Here is a 6,742-nt window from a genome sequence, read left to right as displayed (position 1 = left end):
TTACCCAACCACTCTGAGGTAGTGGTTGCATGGCTAGCAGAGGTGTGCTTAGCAGATCTGAAAGAGAGGCACAACATTATTTGAATGAGAATTCAGTCCACTTGACAATTCAAACAGAATTGAGCATTGTTCCTGCTGTTGATTTGTACAACTTGAGACAGATAGCAATACAGTACAAATATATTAAAACATAATATGGAATGTAAAACAAATACAAATGATGTGCATGTGGTGGTTTCAAATAATAAAATAACTACAGGTAGCTAGCTCTATCCATGTTTTTCCTGAAAATGGTTATCTGATATTGTAGCTAGTTAGTTGATGTTGTTCTAGATAGCTCACCCAAAGCAGGCTTTTCTCCTCATCACTGGTCTGCAGATGATTGACTACATGATCATGATGTTGTGGCTGTAATATTTAATCGACACCAGAACAACAACAACTAGCTAGCTGGCTATATCAGGAAAAACAGCTCATATAGCAAACCAATAAAATTATAAAGATAGAATCTGAGAGATCTCACCTTTTTATCTCTGTAGCAGTTAGCACTCATCTCATCTGGGCACTGGATCAGCCAGATGAAGCAACTGCACATCTAATATTTTTCCCCATCCCCTCTTGTCTTGATTCTACAGGGAGTTAGCCTGTTCTCCTCAAAACATTATTAGCAAGCTAGCTAACGTTTGCCATCTCAGCTTGCTAGCTAGCAAAGCCAACCAACTACACACCAAATAAACAAAGAGCAAATAATTATTTTCTAACCTAATGTTAGTCTCAACCAAATGACAAGTACATAGCTAGACGTATTGCTAACCAATTTAGCAGTGGAAAGCTTGTGAAACTTGAAAGTGCATTCCAATAATGACAACACCTCACCTGATTGGTCAGAAGAAAAAGCCCTGTCAACCAGATCTCATGTTTTTTTCTGTTTCTTCTTTGCAGATTTTCTTTTTACAACTACAAAACTTTTGGCTGAGGTTAGCACTTTACATGCTTGTACACTTAAGTCACTGTTTTACCGTCATACCCAGGCCAAATCTTTTCAGTCTCCTGAGGGGGAAGCGGCGTTGTCATGCCCTCTTTACGACTGTGTTGGTGTGTTTGAACCATGATAGGTCCTTAGTGATGTGGACACCGAGGAACTTGAAACTCTCGACCGGCTCCACTACAGCCCCGTCGATGTGAATGGAGCGTGTTCGTCCCACCATTTCCTGTAGTCCACGATCAGCTCCTTTGTCTTGATTCCGTTGAGGGAGAGGATGTTGTCCTGGCACCACATTACCAGGTCTCTGACCTCCTCCCTATAGGCTGTCTCATCGCCATGGGTGATCAGGCCTCCAGCCGTTGTGTCGTCGACAAACTTAATGATGGTGTTGGAGTCGTGCGTGGCCACACAGTCGTGGGTGAACAGGGATTACAGGAGGAGACTAAGCATGCACGCATGAGGGGCACCCATGTTGAGGGTCAGTGTGGTGGATGTGTTACTGCCTACCCTCACCACCTGGGGGGCAGCCCGTGAGGAAGTCCACGATGCAGTTGTAGAAGGAAGTGTTTAATCGCAGGGTCCTTAGTTTAGTGATGAGCAACAGATGTGAATGCTATGGGGCGATTTAGACAGGTTAGTTTGGCGTTCTTGGGCACAGGGACTATGGTGGTCTGCTTGAAATATGTAGGTATTAAAGACTTGGTCAGGGAGAGGTTGAAAATGTCAGTGAAGACACTTGCCAGCTCTGAGTACGAGTCCTCGTAATCCGTCTGGTGCTGCGACCTTGTGAATGTTAACCTGTTTAGCTTCTATGGGCTAGGTGGGATGCTAGCGTCCCACCTGCGGGACACAGCCAGTGAAATATCAGGGCGGAAAATTCAAAAACAACAAAATGTCATAATTCAACTTTCTCAAACATACTATTTTAAAGATAAACTTCTCGTTAATCTAACCACATTGTCCGATTTCAAAAAGGCTTTACAGCAAAAGCAAAACATTAGATTATGTTAGGAGAGTACATAGACAAAAATAATCACACAGCCATTTTCCAAGCAAGGACATGTGTCAATAAAACCCAAAACACAGCTAAATGAAGCACTAACCTTTCACGATCTTCATCAGATGAAACTCCTAGGACATCATGTTACACAATACATGTATGTTTTGTTCGATAAAGTTCATATTTATATCCAAAAACAGCATTTTACATTGGCGCGTGATGTTCAGAAAATGTATTCCCACCAAAACGTCCAGTGAATGTGCACATCAATTTACAAAAATACTCATCATAAACGTTGACAAAATATATAACAATTATTTTAAGAATTATAGATAGACTACCCCTGGATGCAACCGCTGTGTCAGATTTTAAAATAGCTTTACGGAGAAAGCACATTTTTCAAAATTCTGAGTACATTGCTCAGCCATCACGGTGAGCTATTCAGGCACTCGCCAAGTTCGGAGCAATCTAAACTCAGAATTAGTATTAGAAATATTCTCTTACCTTTGCTGATCTTCGTCAGAATGCACTCCCAGGACTGCTACTTCCACAAGAAATGTTGTTTTTGTTCTAAATAATCCATATTTATGTACAAATACCTCCGCTTTGTTCGTGCGTACAGATCACTTATCCAAAGGCATAACGCGCGAGCGCGGAACGAGAGACGAAAAGTCAAAATGTTCCATTACCGTACTTAGAAGCATGTCAAACGCTGTTTAAAATCAATCTTTATGGTATTGATTTTGTGTGGAGTAAAGGTGATCTAAAGTTGTTTTGCTTTTAGTTGCACAGGTGACATGCTGGTAGAAATGAGGTAAAAGGGTTTTGAGTTTCCCTGACTTAAAATCACAGGCCACTAGGAACACCGCCTCTAGGTGAGCATTTTCTTGTTTGCTTATGGCCCTATACAGTTCGTTGAGTGCAGTCTTAGTGCCACCATCGGTTTGTGGTGGTAAATAGACAGCTATGAAAAATAGATAAAATATTTAATGTGGTTCAAGACAAAATAGACTAATTAATGAAAAAAACATCTAATCAACAATGGTATTATTTTCAATTAACTCTGCAACTCTTCCAGCGATTGTATTTTCTCACTAATGCCGCCAGTTTGGCCTCAACAAATTTACTACAAAGAAATATTGTAAAATAAATCAAATATTTAATGCTAAAACTCTCATATTAAACATCAATGGTATTCACTAAGTTTATTGTTTCTATTTAGGATCATGTTTTGCAGCATTGCCATTCAACAAAAAAAAAGTAGAATCTAGAGATAATTACAGACACATGATAATCTGATTTACTCAAAAAGGCCACAAGACATCATCGAATAAAATTCCATATAGTCCTTGAAAGTTACCAAAATGCTTGTAGTTTACTGGTAAACGTTGAACTTTCCAGTAATATACCCTCACTTTGCAACCCTACCCCTGACAAACACACACCATCGCTAAATATATATAAATCTATTAGCATCAATAGTCACTTTGTCCCCCACTCCCCCACTCTCTGCATCATCCCATTTACACACGCACGTGCATGGGCACACACACACCGAAGCCCTTATCGCCAGACTCTCATGCGCCCCCAGACGCTCCTAATCAAGACAAACGGTAACCCCTCCTTCTGTGCCCCTCTCTCACTCCTCTCCTCCCCTCCTACCCCCCCTTCCCCTCCCTCTTGGCCTGGTGTGGCCGATAGCTCGCTTGGGGTCCTGCTGTAATTGGTTTAGACATCATTTACTGCTCACTTGGTAATGTAGCATTTCAGCATCTGATAAAAATCATATCAAGTCACAGCAATAGGTGCTCCGGCTAGAAGATAGTCATTGTTATCAGTTAGATACCAAAAGGGGATCCTGCTCTTTCACACAGACACACACACACATACAAGCTCTCTCACACAAACACACTCTCACGCTCTCTCATTTTCAGGTCTGGGCATGGAGGAAAGAATTTGTTACAGAAATAAAGGCAAAGAAAAGAGCCTCCCTGACAGACTAAATTGATGAAAGTTGTAATTATCCATGTTTGGGGCTTCCAATGGATTTGTGGGTAATGTGGCCTTCTTTACTCCAAACCTTCAATGAGCTGTGAGTTTGGCCCCAGGCGCTTTCCCTAGCTGACACATTGGGCTTCTAAACTATCCCAGCAATGTCACGTTCCACCATCCCCCACGTGGGAGATCCACCATTCCCCCCCACATGGGATATCCACCATTCCTCCCCACATGGGAGACCCCCCCCCACATCAGAGATCCATCATTCCCCCACATCGAAAATCCACCACACATTTCTAATATTTCACTCATATCATAACTCATATCTGTATTCTATGGCTGACTCTTAACTTGTAATACTTTAGCATAAATCTTCTATTGACATCAATGCATGACCTAGTCTTATGAGAATATAGAATGGTTCCTGATGAGTGATGTTGCAACAGGCAAACGCCACTTAAAAAAAGGAAAGTATACTTGGTGTGATGCATATGGATGTTAACTTTCTATTAAATTGTATGTGAAAGGACATATCTTCCAGGTGTCTGAAATGACTTTATTTCCAGGTGTGTGGAAAGACTTTAGTTCCGAATGTGTGGAAGTGGAATATGAGTTTGAGACAGTTAATACAAAAATAACTTATTAATACCTTAATATTACCCCTGTGCCTACAGATCTTGGTCTTTATACCTTTTTTCATTTTTAGTCATTTAGCAGATGCTCTTATCCAGAGCGACTTACAGTAGTGAATGCATACATTTCATAATTATTATATATTTTTTTTGTACTGGCCCCCCGTGGGAATTGAACCCACAACCCTGGCGTTGCACACACCATGCTGGCATTGCAAACACCATGCTCTACCAACTGAGCCACAGGGAAGACCTGTCACATATAGTATCAAGGCTTATGCGGTACACTTGCAAAGAATGGCTAAATCATACAGTGATAGGTTGTTTCCCAGTAGCATATGTTTGGCTGGGATTCAAAACGTTACAGCACTACAAAAGGTAAACATCATTATCTGTGACTCAAACGGCAAAAGCAATCAGAGACGTCATGCCCATAAAAAATATCAGCACCTTTAATACATCCAATACAGCATCAACTGTCACGGCTGTTTGAAGGATCGGACCAAAATGCAGCGTGTTCGTAGTTCCACATGTTTATTAAACGTGAAACTGAATGTAATACACTTAAATACTTGAAAACGCAAAAACAACAAACCGTGACACAGAGAGGTGTAACGGGCATCGTAAGGATTAGACCAAGGTGCAGCGGGAACATGTATACTCATCTTCTTTATTATCTTCTTTATTAAATCAAACGAAGGAAAAACAAACAAATCACGTATACAAAACAACGAACGACACTAAACAGTCCTGTCAGGTGCACAGACACAAAACAGGAGACAACTACCCACAAACCCCCATAGCACAAACACCCCTATACATAGGACCTTCAATCAGAGGCAATGAGGAACAGCTGCCTCCAATTGAAGGTCAATCAACAAACCCTAAACATAGAAGTAGAAAACTAGACTGAACATAGAAAAACACTAACCTAGAACATAGACCAAAAACCCCGGAACACTCTAAACAAACACCCCTCTTACAAAATAACAGCCCAACAAACCCCGAACCACATAAAACAAACACCCCCTGCCACATCCTGACCAAACTACAATACAAATAACCCCTTTACTGGTCAGGACATGACAAGAGGACAACACACTACTCAAAAGATAATAACCCACAAAACAGGAAGAGAAAAAAAAAACACTTAAATATGATCTCTAATCAGAGGCAACGAGCATTAGCTGTGTCAATTAGAGATCAACCCAAACAATCCCAACATAGAAATAGAAAAACTAGAACTTAAACATTGAAATAGAAAACATAGAACAACCACCCAAAACACCCCCTGTCACGCCCTGACCACTGTACTATAGAAAATAACAACTTACTATGGTCAGGACGTGACATCAACATTCTGAGTGAAAACACTGCAATTTCAGTTTATCCGTAATTGAGCAAATTTGGGCCCAATATTGTTATTATATGTTTTTTTTAACACAGTCCTTTTCGACAGTCCCTTGTTCAAAATTAGGAACAAAAGCTAAATGACTTGATACTAAAATTAAGACTACATTTCAAACCCATGCACAGATTCAAGAGAGAGAGGAGAGAAAACCAGCCACCTTAACTCCCTCTGGTATTTCACTCTGATCGGAGACCTTGGCCTGGATAGGGAAGGCTGTGGAGCACACAGTTTGCTTCGGTATTTTATGAGGCGCTGTTTCAGCTTTTATCAGTGTCATCGAGGAAGATCTCTGGTTTCATACATGCTCTGTGGATTCACTGGCAACACAACTTCAAAGTCCCTCTCTCTAAATTGCTCATTGATTGCATGCATGATCACATAATGGATGACCACATCCTGCTAGCGCAGGAGGGCGCTATCTAAACGTTACACAGAAGGGTCTTGTCTATAGCGGTGCAGATAACTATACAGGTGATCAAAGACTTGAAAGGGGTTCTCAGAGAGTTTCCTATTGTTTTAAAACAACCCTAACTGATTATTTCGGAACTCAACGACCCACACACAGCGAATCCGTTTCCTATTCATGTATCAGTTGTATCTTTACCAAACAGCTTTATCTCAGATGTTTGGTACTGCCATGTCTAAAAGTCCAGTGAAGTCTACTTCTTGTTGGGGTTACAACACTATGAACCATGTTTTTCCAGCATCTAATTTTC

Source organism: Salmo trutta, chromosome 16 (genome assembly GCF_901001165.1).
Source record: "Salmo trutta chromosome 16, fSalTru1.1, whole genome shotgun sequence".
In the NCBI taxonomy this organism is placed as follows: Eukaryota; Metazoa; Chordata; class Actinopteri; order Salmoniformes; family Salmonidae; genus Salmo; species Salmo trutta.
Note: the sequence above shows the minus strand (reverse complement) of the source record.